Source organism: Adiantum capillus-veneris, chromosome 22 (assembly GCF_014529385.1).
Source record: "Adiantum capillus-veneris isolate H3 chromosome 22, ASM1452938v2, whole genome shotgun sequence".
In the NCBI taxonomy this organism is placed as follows: Eukaryota; Viridiplantae; Streptophyta; class Polypodiopsida; order Polypodiales; family Pteridaceae; genus Adiantum; species Adiantum capillus-veneris.
The window spans coordinates 134137397-134147735 of NC_140952.1; positions in this window are offsets into that span (position 1 = coordinate 134137397).

The following is a 10339-nucleotide window of genomic DNA, read 5'->3' on the forward strand; positions in this document are numbered from 1 at the left end:
GTCTATGTATTCCCCTCTGAAAAGAATGTAGTCATTAGGACAAGCGTGGATCGAATTGTAATCCATCCCCAAGTTTCACAAAATCTTTCTTGTTTCTTCTCAGGAATCTGGCATCACATTATGAGTTGGTGGTATGTGCTCTTTGAGCAATCTACACAACATAAAAATACGGTACAGTTGTGTAAAAATCTATCACATCATTATACATTTAGAGTTTTATTCAAGTAAACAAATTGTAATAGATCACCTGAAAAGCGCTGTGACGTTAGTGTCACTCCATCTATACTTTGCATGCATGTTGAGAAGAACCAGGAGCGCTTTCAATCTAGACACACGTGCTCCATTATACAATGGCGTGTCAGCTTCACTTTTCATATGATCATAGATAAGCCTTTCTGAGTCCATGATCGTCTCGATCATTTCATCAATTTCGGGCTCAAACATTACCTCGTTGGGAATGTGGTCTGCATGATCATCCCCCGAGCTTTCAGAGGCTACAGCTTGTGGCCTCACATATGCTGCTTGACCAAAGCGCCTGCGAACATGTGTATTGGGTTGCAAGATTGCTGTCTGTTGGCCAGCATCAGAGTTTGACGAGTTATAATTGGCAACAAATCAATCTATAATAGATGGATCGAACTCGCCAAATTTGCGAACGCGCTGCAAAGAAACGCGTCTTGTCCGTCGCACAACATGCTTGCATTGATTACAAGGACATAAGATCCTCGTTGACGGCCCCACATCCTCGTTTTGGTTGCACGGCTCCACATCCTCGTCACTACTCATAATGAGGGCAAAAATCTTATAACCTGGACAACAAATTTAATCTTCTATTGGCATTCTTCGTTTTTTATCTCTCTCTCTCTCTCTCTCTCTCCCTCTCTCTCTCTCTCTCTCTCTCTCTCTTTGTTCACACTATAAACTACCACACATTCTCTAGTTATGTCCAATCTCCGCACACCTCGGTCTAGAGGTGCACGGAGATCAGAACCACCGGGTTATAATCTCGTCTTTATTGGTCAATGCCTATATTTGTGGGTACAAGAAATCTACACACCCACGTCTTGTTGGAGCTATATATGGCTCACTCTACTGAACTTGGTCTCACCTATATATTTGTATCTTGTCCTCAATATGAATCAGTCTTTGGGAGCGTATATGGTGTGTCTCTTGTCTCGTCTCTCTCTCTTTCTCTCTACATCTCAACATGGTATCAGAGCGGTAACGATCACGCGCCGATTCAATTCATGGTGACAACAGTATGTGTATGCAATTCGCATGTAAGATTCAAAATTGTTACAAATTTTATTTTTGAGCGTTGATTCTTGTTAACTATGGTTGTTTTGTGTTAAGAAGGAAAATGATTAGTGTTTTATGTGGCGTTTATTTATAATCAATCTAATCGTTGATTACGTTTTCTTGTTAATGACACCCTGAACTTCATCTCAATTTTTCTTGCTGTTCTGCTCAAAATTTGGAGAAACGGGAAACCTTGAGCATCCTTCTTACGTTTATCGTTGACAGAACACAGTACTCATATCTCTCTCATTCTCAATTGCGGCCTTCACCATATATGGTGTGCAGATTCTGCGATCTTATCTTATACGTCTTCTCGCAACAAGATATGGCTATGAATATTCTCGTCAACGGCTTTCCTTCTGGCCAACGTTCTGTTCCTCCTTTCTAAGGTCAAGGATTTCCAGGCTGGAAAGCAAAGATGTTGTTAATTCTTGAAGGCGATGAACTCTCCGATGTTGTTCTTGGAAATCGTGTTTGTCCGCCTCAGCCTGTTGATACGGATAATGATAATGTGCTTATCACTGAAGGACCTATATTTGAAGATTGGAATGTTGCCTATACAGATTGGCAACGACGTGATAAAGCAGCTCGTCGGTATATTCTTTCTGCTCTTATTGATTCCCTTTTGCTTGATATGTATGAACTGCCTACTTCCCATGACGTATGGAAGTACCTTATTGCAAACTTTCAGAAGAAATCTGTTACAGAAATACTTTATTTGAGAGGGTTGCTTAACAAGTTACAATATGAAGTTGGTACTGCCATGACGGGACATATTGAGTCTTTCAAATCTATTATTAATCAACTTGCTGCTGCCGGTGATCCTGTTCCACAAAAGCAACTAATTACACTTCTCCTTGATACGGTGAAGGACTCTTCTTATGATAACATTGTTACTATTCTCTCTAATAAAGATGGTCTTGATTTCAACCAAGCTTGCATGTCTTTAATTGAATACTCTCAACGTCAAGAACGTCGGAATGCTGGTCACGATACAGCTATGATTTCACAAGAGGAGACTGAGTCACAACAGATGGAACGTGCTTTTTATGCTCGAAGGCGTCCATTTCAACGAGGAAACCGCAGAGGTGGCCGTCGTGGTAATATTTTCTCTCGTCTCAAATTTCCTAATAAGCAATGTTCTTACTGCAACAGAAATGGCCATACTGAAGATGATTGTTGGGCACGTCAATATGATGAAGAACACAATATTACCACAAAACAACCACGTTTATCTAGAGACTCTTCTTCTTCTTCTTGTGAATATTGCGGACGATCTGATCATCCCACTCATATATGCTATAAGTGTCGATTCGACACAGATCGGAATAGAGCATATGCTACTGAACATCGAAACAACATTGTACCAGAAACAAGCTGCGTCCTATGTTCAGTTGCTCCAGACAGAATACTTCATGTACGTGATGGATCACTTTTTATTGTCGATTCTGGTGCTACAGGAAATATGACATATCAGTCTAAGTGGCTCCATAACTATCATCCACTGCCAGTTCAACGTGTTGTTTATCTTGCTGATGATACTACTTGTCAAGTAAAGGGTATTGGAGACTTATATCTTGGTACCTTATCTTCTTCCACTCGAATTTTATTACATGTACCAGATCTTCAACGTAATCTTCTTTCAGTTGCTAGACTTGTTGATCTTGGTCTGTTTGTTGGATTTGATTATACCAAATGCCGAATTGAGAAAGATGGACAGACTATAGCCACTGCTCCTCGAAACGGTAATTTATTTGAACTCTCTCTCAACGATGCTGTAGCAAATATTGTCACTGCTCCAGGTGATCATGATTGCAAAGTATGGCATCACCGTTTTGTTCATGCTGATTTCTCAAAACTCCTTGATCTTCAACGTCGTGATCTTGTTCATGGCATGGATCTTAAAGCCCATCCCCATATGGGAATTTGTGAATTTTGTGCTCTTGGGAAACACAATCGTAAACCCTTTCCTCTTTCAAATACAACTCATTCTCATGACATCTTGGATCTTGTTCATACTGATATATGTGGACCTCTACCTTCTTCGAGATCACAATATCGCTACTTCATTACTTTCATTGATGATTTCTCAAGGTATACGACTGTATTTCTACTTAGACAAAAATCTGAAGCCTTATCTGTTTTCAAACAATTCCACAAGGCTGCGGAACTTCAAACTGGTCGTCGCCTTAAGAAGCTTCGTAGTGACAATGGAGGCGAATATGTTTCTCGAGAGTTTGTGAGTTACTGTGCTGACACTGGAATTCATCATGAACACACTATTCCATATTCGCCTCAACAGAATGGTGTTGCTGAACGAAAGAATCGCACTATTCTCAATGCTGTAAGATGTATGCTGATTCATTCTGGCTTATCTCGTGTTTTCTGGGCTGAAGCTACTTTGACAGCAACATTTATTCAGAATCATCTTCCTACTACTGCACCCTTTGGTAAGATACCCATCACAGCATGGACAGGTGACATTCCTTCTGTATCTCATTTTCGAACCTTTGGATGTATTGCTTATATTCATGTTCCCAAAGAAACACGAACAAAGCTTGATGCTCCTGGTCTTAAAGTTATTTTTATTGGATATTCTGACACTTCCAAAGGCTACAAATTCTATGACCCTTCCTCCAAGAAAGTAACTGTGAATCGTGATGCTGCTTTTAACGAACAGCTTATGGGAGGCTCATGGTCCATGGATGATTCTGATGATACTAAATCATTGCTTCAGGCTTTTCCATTTCTTTGAGAAGATGAAACACTTCCTATAGAGCAACTTTCCTCCTCACAACCATCCATTCCAAATGTTGCCAATGATGATATTGATATTTTTGTTGATCTGCCTATTGATTTTGAACATGGCTCATGTCATGTTTATGATGACGATATTGCTGATAATGCTTTTTCTACTTCTGAAGATCCCGTTACTTATGATGAAGCTATCTCTTCACCACAAAAGGATCAATGGCAAGAGGCTATGGAAGCAGAGTACGATTCTCTTATCTCTAAAGGTACATGGAATATACTAACTGAATTACCTCCTGGTCGTACAGCTATTAAATGTAAGTGGGTGTATAAAACAAAAGTAAAAGCAGATGGATCTTTTGACAAGTTCAAGGCGCGTTTAGTTGCAAAAGGTTACTCCCAAGTAGCTGGTGTTGATTATCAAGAGACTTTTTCACCAGTTGTTCGCATTACAAGTGTTCGAGTTTTATTGGCATTTGCTGTTCAATTTGATTTAGAAGCTCATCAAATGGATGTGCGAACTGCTTTTCTTAATGGTGACTTGGAAGAGGAAATTTATATGGAACAACCAGAAGGGTTTGTTATTCCAGGTAAAGAAGACCTTGTTGCTCAACTCCATAAGGCATTATATGGTCTCAAACAAGCTTCGCGAGCCTGGTATACAAAATTTGATCTTTTTCTCACCTCTAAAGGATTCATCTCTTGCTCGTCAGACCCCAACTTATACATAAAACGCCAAGGTAGCAGTTTTGTGATTCTTGCTCTTTATGTGGATGATACCATCCTTGTTTCCAATGATTTGGGATTTCTTCAGCAAGTGAAAAATTTATTGTCTTCTGCATTCGATATGGTGGATCTTGGAGAGATTCACTCTTGTCTTGGCATTCAAATCCAACGGAACCGTACAAAAGGTATTTTATTCCTTCGACAGTCAAAGTTTATTGCAGATACTATTCAAAACTGCAGATACTATTATTGCAGCTCTACGAAGAATACTTCTGACAATGGCGGTCAACTTGTCACAAATCAACCTTATGCTAACTTGATTGGATGTCTTCAGTTTGTTGGCATGAACACTCGTCCTGATATTCTGTTCGCTGCTAACTATCTTGGACAACATCTTGCATGTCCTTCTCTTAAGCATTGGTCTGCTGCAAAGCGTGTATTGAAATACTTGAAAGGCACTACAGATTTTGGTTTGGTCTATCGACGACAACTCACATCGGATTCTATGCAATCTCTTTCTCTTTTGGGTTACACAGATGCAGACTGGGCAAGATCACATTTATCTATGCGATCTACTAGTGGAAATTGCTTCTTTATAAATGGTTGTCTTGTTTCTTGGACCAGCAAGAAACAACGTTGTGTTGCAGTTTCTACGAGTGAGTCAGAATATGTTGCGGCATCACTTGCAGCTCGTGAGTTGATTTGGCTTCGACAAATGCTGGTTGATATTGGTCACTCTCCTCTTTCTAGCACACCCTTGTGGTGTGACAACCAAAGTGCTATTAGTCTTGCAAAAGACTATGTTCAACATAATAAGTCAAAGCACATTGCTGTCCATTATCATTATGTCAGGTATGAAGTACGCAAGGGAACCATTATGGTTGAACACTGTCCAAGTGACCAGATGATTGCAGACATTTTGACCAAAGGCCTCAATGAGTCACGTTTCATCCTCTTGCGCTCGGAGCTTGGAGTTGCTTCGGCCTCACTCTTTCTAGATTAGCTTCTTTTCTATTGTAATAGCTTTGTACATATGACATTGTAATCTTTTAGGTACCATGCACTATGCACACTCCACATTTGCACCTTGTGATATCTAAGTCACTTGAATATTTGTACATAGATGCACAATTCACTTTCACATCATCACCACTGGTTCATATTTCACATTGTATAGGGGCTTGGGTTTTTCCCTTGAACTCCCCAAGGGTTTTTTCATCCAAAGCTAGAGACCTTTGTTTGAGTGGGGGTGTTGGAGCTATATATGGCTCACTCTACTGAACTTGGTTTCACCTATATATTTGTATCTTGTCCTCAATATGAATCAGTCTTTGGGAGCGTATATGGTGTGTCTCTTGTCTCGTCTCTCTCTCTTTCTCTCTACATCTGAACACGTCTACATGATAGTGCATGTAGTGGACAAAACCCCTTTGCCTCTTCTCTAGCTGTAGCATTTCACAGCATCTTAACATCTTTTCATAGTAGATCTTTTCACCGTTTGTCTAACTCTAATTTTTTACCGTAATCTTGAAGTTAGACACTAATATAAAAACTCAATCCAAAATCTTATCTTAAATCTAACGTAATTGAACATGTGGTGATTCGCTCCATTGAAGGATAAAAGACATACCAATGGGGCTACTAGCTGTGTAGATGTGAAAAGGATAGCATGTATTTTGAATGATTTCATCTTCCCCCACACACAATTTAGAGAGAGAGAGAGAGAGAAAAGAGATTGTGTACATTGTGTATCATTTCAAAGGGCAGTATAATCTTTCGGTGTACTCAAAATAAACCTAAATCTAATCTAGCGTAAATCTAAATCTAACCTTATCTTAAACGATAAAAAGAGGAAAATGGTATAACCTTTCTATTACCCAAGTGTGATAGATTGGTTATGCCATTTCCCTCTTCAGTAACAGGTAAATAACGTAAATAAACCTAAAGCTAATCTAATATAACGTAAATCTAAATCTAACGTAAATAAACATAAATCTAATCTAATATAACGTAAATCTAAATCTAACGTAAATAAACCTAAATCTAATAAAACGTAAATCTAACTAAAAATAAACCTAAATCTAATTTAACGTAAGTTTACATCTAACCTAATCTTTAACGTCTTTTGGGATAGTTTCCTACGACGTTAAAACTCTCTTCTTCTTGTGTGTGTGTGTGTGTGTGTGTGTGTGTGTGTGTGTGTGCCAATAAAAAGAGAAAAATGGTATAAATTTTCTATCACCCAAGTGTGGTAGATTGGTTATGCCATTTCCCTCTTGAATAACAAGTTTTGAGTTCAACCTCCTCGTCGGCTAGATCTTTAGGTCTCTTTAATTAGTTTCCTACGACATTAAATTAAACTCTCTTCTTCTCAGGTGTGTGTGTGGGTGTGTGTGCACACCAATAACAAAAGGAGAAAAATGGTATAACTTTTTTATCACCAAAGTGTGATAGATTGGTTATGCCATTTCCCTCATGAATAATAGGTCTTGAGTTCAACTCCTGTCGACTAGATCTTTAAGGTCTCTTGGGATAGTTTCCTACGATATTAAGACTCGCTTCTTCTTCTTCTTCTTCTTCTTCTTCTCTCTCTCTCTCTCTCTGTTTTATATCTTTCTCTTTGTCTCTCTGTCTCTCTCTCTCTCTCTCTCTCTCTCTCTCTCTCTCTCTCTCTCTCTCTCTCTCTTTTCCTCTCTCAATGTGTGTGTGCGTTTTTGGTTTATGCATGCTCTCTCCCTCTTTTCCTCTCTCAATGTGTGTGTGCATTCTTTGTTTATGCATGTGTGTGTGTGTGTGTTTTTTGTTTATTCTTGTGCTCTCTCTCTCTCTCTCAAAAACACAATGTGTGTGTGTGTGTGTGTGTGTGTGAGAGAGAGAGAGAGAGAGAGAGAGAGAGAGAGAGAGAGAGAGAGGGAGAGAGAAAGAGGGGAAGGGAACATGAGAGTGAGGAGAGGGAAGGAGCATACATGGCTCTCCTTCCTCTCCTCGTGTGTGTGTGTGTGTGTGTGTGTGTGTGGAGAAGAAAGAGAGAGAGAGAGAGAGAGAGAGAGAGAGCGGCGTTACCTTGCTTGCTTGAGCGCGCGTTGAAAACTCAGATTTTAGATCTGAGTTTTCGGACGCTCTCGGTTATTTTTTTTAGCCCAGACGGCGTCGCTATAGGCGTCACTATGAGCGTCGATAAGTTACAAGTAACTTAGCGACGCCGTGGTTTTTCACATTTGAGCGTCGCAGTACGAGCGTCGCTACTATTAAGTACCTCTTGTAGTGTGAACACACTCCATTACACCTTGGATTATATGGTGTTGATTTCTTATTCTCAATTATAGACTCGTCGGGTAAGATCTACAATATAGTTTCATTCACGAAACAATTTCCTTCATAAGAAAGTGTAATGTCGACCAAGTTTATAGAGAAACCAAATTGTGGGCTCGGTAGTGTTATAAGGGAATGGCTCCAAGGTGTGTACTAACAACTTAACAAAATACCAAGTAGTTTCCACACTCTACTTGTTCATTCTAGGACTAATAAATCTCAAAATCTACCACAAAATTCAATCCAGTCTCCTTTCAAACATCTAGTGGTCTAATTGTAGCCATATTGTCATGTCTATTATAGTCAATTTTCCAATCCTCTCACATCTATCCTATTTCTAGTACAAGCAATGAACATTATTCCCATCATTCATTGCCTTACTTGCATGATATTTTAATATGGATTTTGATTTAAGAAATTTCCTCCATTGCCATCCTAAGCTTCTTTGATTATCTCAATTCTTGTGCTAATAGGACCACATCATCTTAATACAACTGAATACCTACAATCCCGCAACAAAATTCTTCCATATGTAACACTACAGTCCTGCAAGGCACATATTTGAGAATGAGTTCAACAAGAATATGATGTGGTTTTTGGAGCATACCATGTTCAATTCATCACAACTAGCTTATTACTTATGATTCATTTTATGAAGAAATAGAATTGGCCCCCAATATTACTTGCTCTCTCTCTCTCTCTCTCTCTCTCTCTCTCTCTCTCTCTCTCTCTCTCTCTCTCTCTCTCTCTCTCTCTCTCTCTCTCTCTCTTCCCGTCGGCCCCAATGCACATATCATAGTGTTCATGCATGCTAACATTATGAATACATTGGAATCTATGAAGGTGCACATTGAAGTGCCTAATGATGAAGCATTAATGTTTTTTCAGTGGTAGAAGGTGTCTCCAAATCTGGGTAGATAGTAATAGTTCCAACGATAGATCCAGTCACACCCATGAAAGTTGTGATATATCACAAGGTAAAATATGAAAACCAGCTCATCCATGTGAGTGCATATTCAGACTTTAACTATGAGTATGTTTTTTGCAACAACTCTCACTACACATGGGAAAAATTACTTTTGAACCTACACTTATCAATACACATACACTGTCGAATGCTTCTGATTCTAACTATGACATCCTTTTTGAACAATCTTGGTCATGATAATTACCTTCAAGGTCTTGTCAACACGCTCCATTACACCTTGGATTGTATGGTGTCGATTTCTTATTCTCAATTATAGACTCCTCGGGTAAGATCTACAATATAGTTTCATTCCTTCATAAGAAAATGTAATCGCGACCAAGTTGACAGAGAATTTGTTCATAAAGAAACCAAATTGTGGGCTCAGTAGTGTTATAAGGGAATGGATCCAACGTGTGTACTAACAACTTAACAAAATACCAAGTAGTTTCCACACTCTACTTGTTCATTCTAGGACTAATTAATCTCAAAATATACCACAAAATTCAATCCACTCTCCTTTAAAACTCCTAGTGGTCTAATTGTGGCCAATATTGTTATGTCCATTATAGTCAATTTTCCAATCCTCTCACATCTATCCTATTTCTAGTATAAGCAATGAACATTATTCCCATCATCACTTATCAATACACATACACTGTCGAATGCTTCTGATTCTAACTATGAGATCCTTTTTGGACAATCCTGGTCATGATAATTACCTTCAAGGTCTTGTCAACACACTCCATTACATCTTGGATTATATGGTGTCAATTTCTTATTCTCAATTATAGACTCCTTGGGTAAGATCTACAATATAGTTTCATTCCTTCATAAGAAAATGTAATGGCGACCAAGTTGATAGAGAATTTGTTCATAGAGAAACCAAATTGTGGGCTCATTAGTGTTATAAGGGAATGGATCCAACATGTGTACTAAAAACTTAACAAAATACCAAGTAGTTTCCACACTCTACTTGTTCATTCTAGGACTAATTAATCTCAAAATATACCACAAAATTCAATCCACTCTCCTTTAAAACTTCTAGTCTAATTGTGGTCAATGTTGTCATGTCTATTATAGTCAATTTTCCAATCCTCTCACACCTATCCTATTTCTAGTATAAGCAATGAACATTATTCCCACCATTCATTGCCTTACTTGCATGATCTTTTAATATGGATTTTGATTTAAGAAATGTCCTCCGTTGCCATCCTAAGATTATTTGATTATCTCAATTCTTGTGCTAGTAGGACCACATCTTCTTAATACAACCGATTACCTATA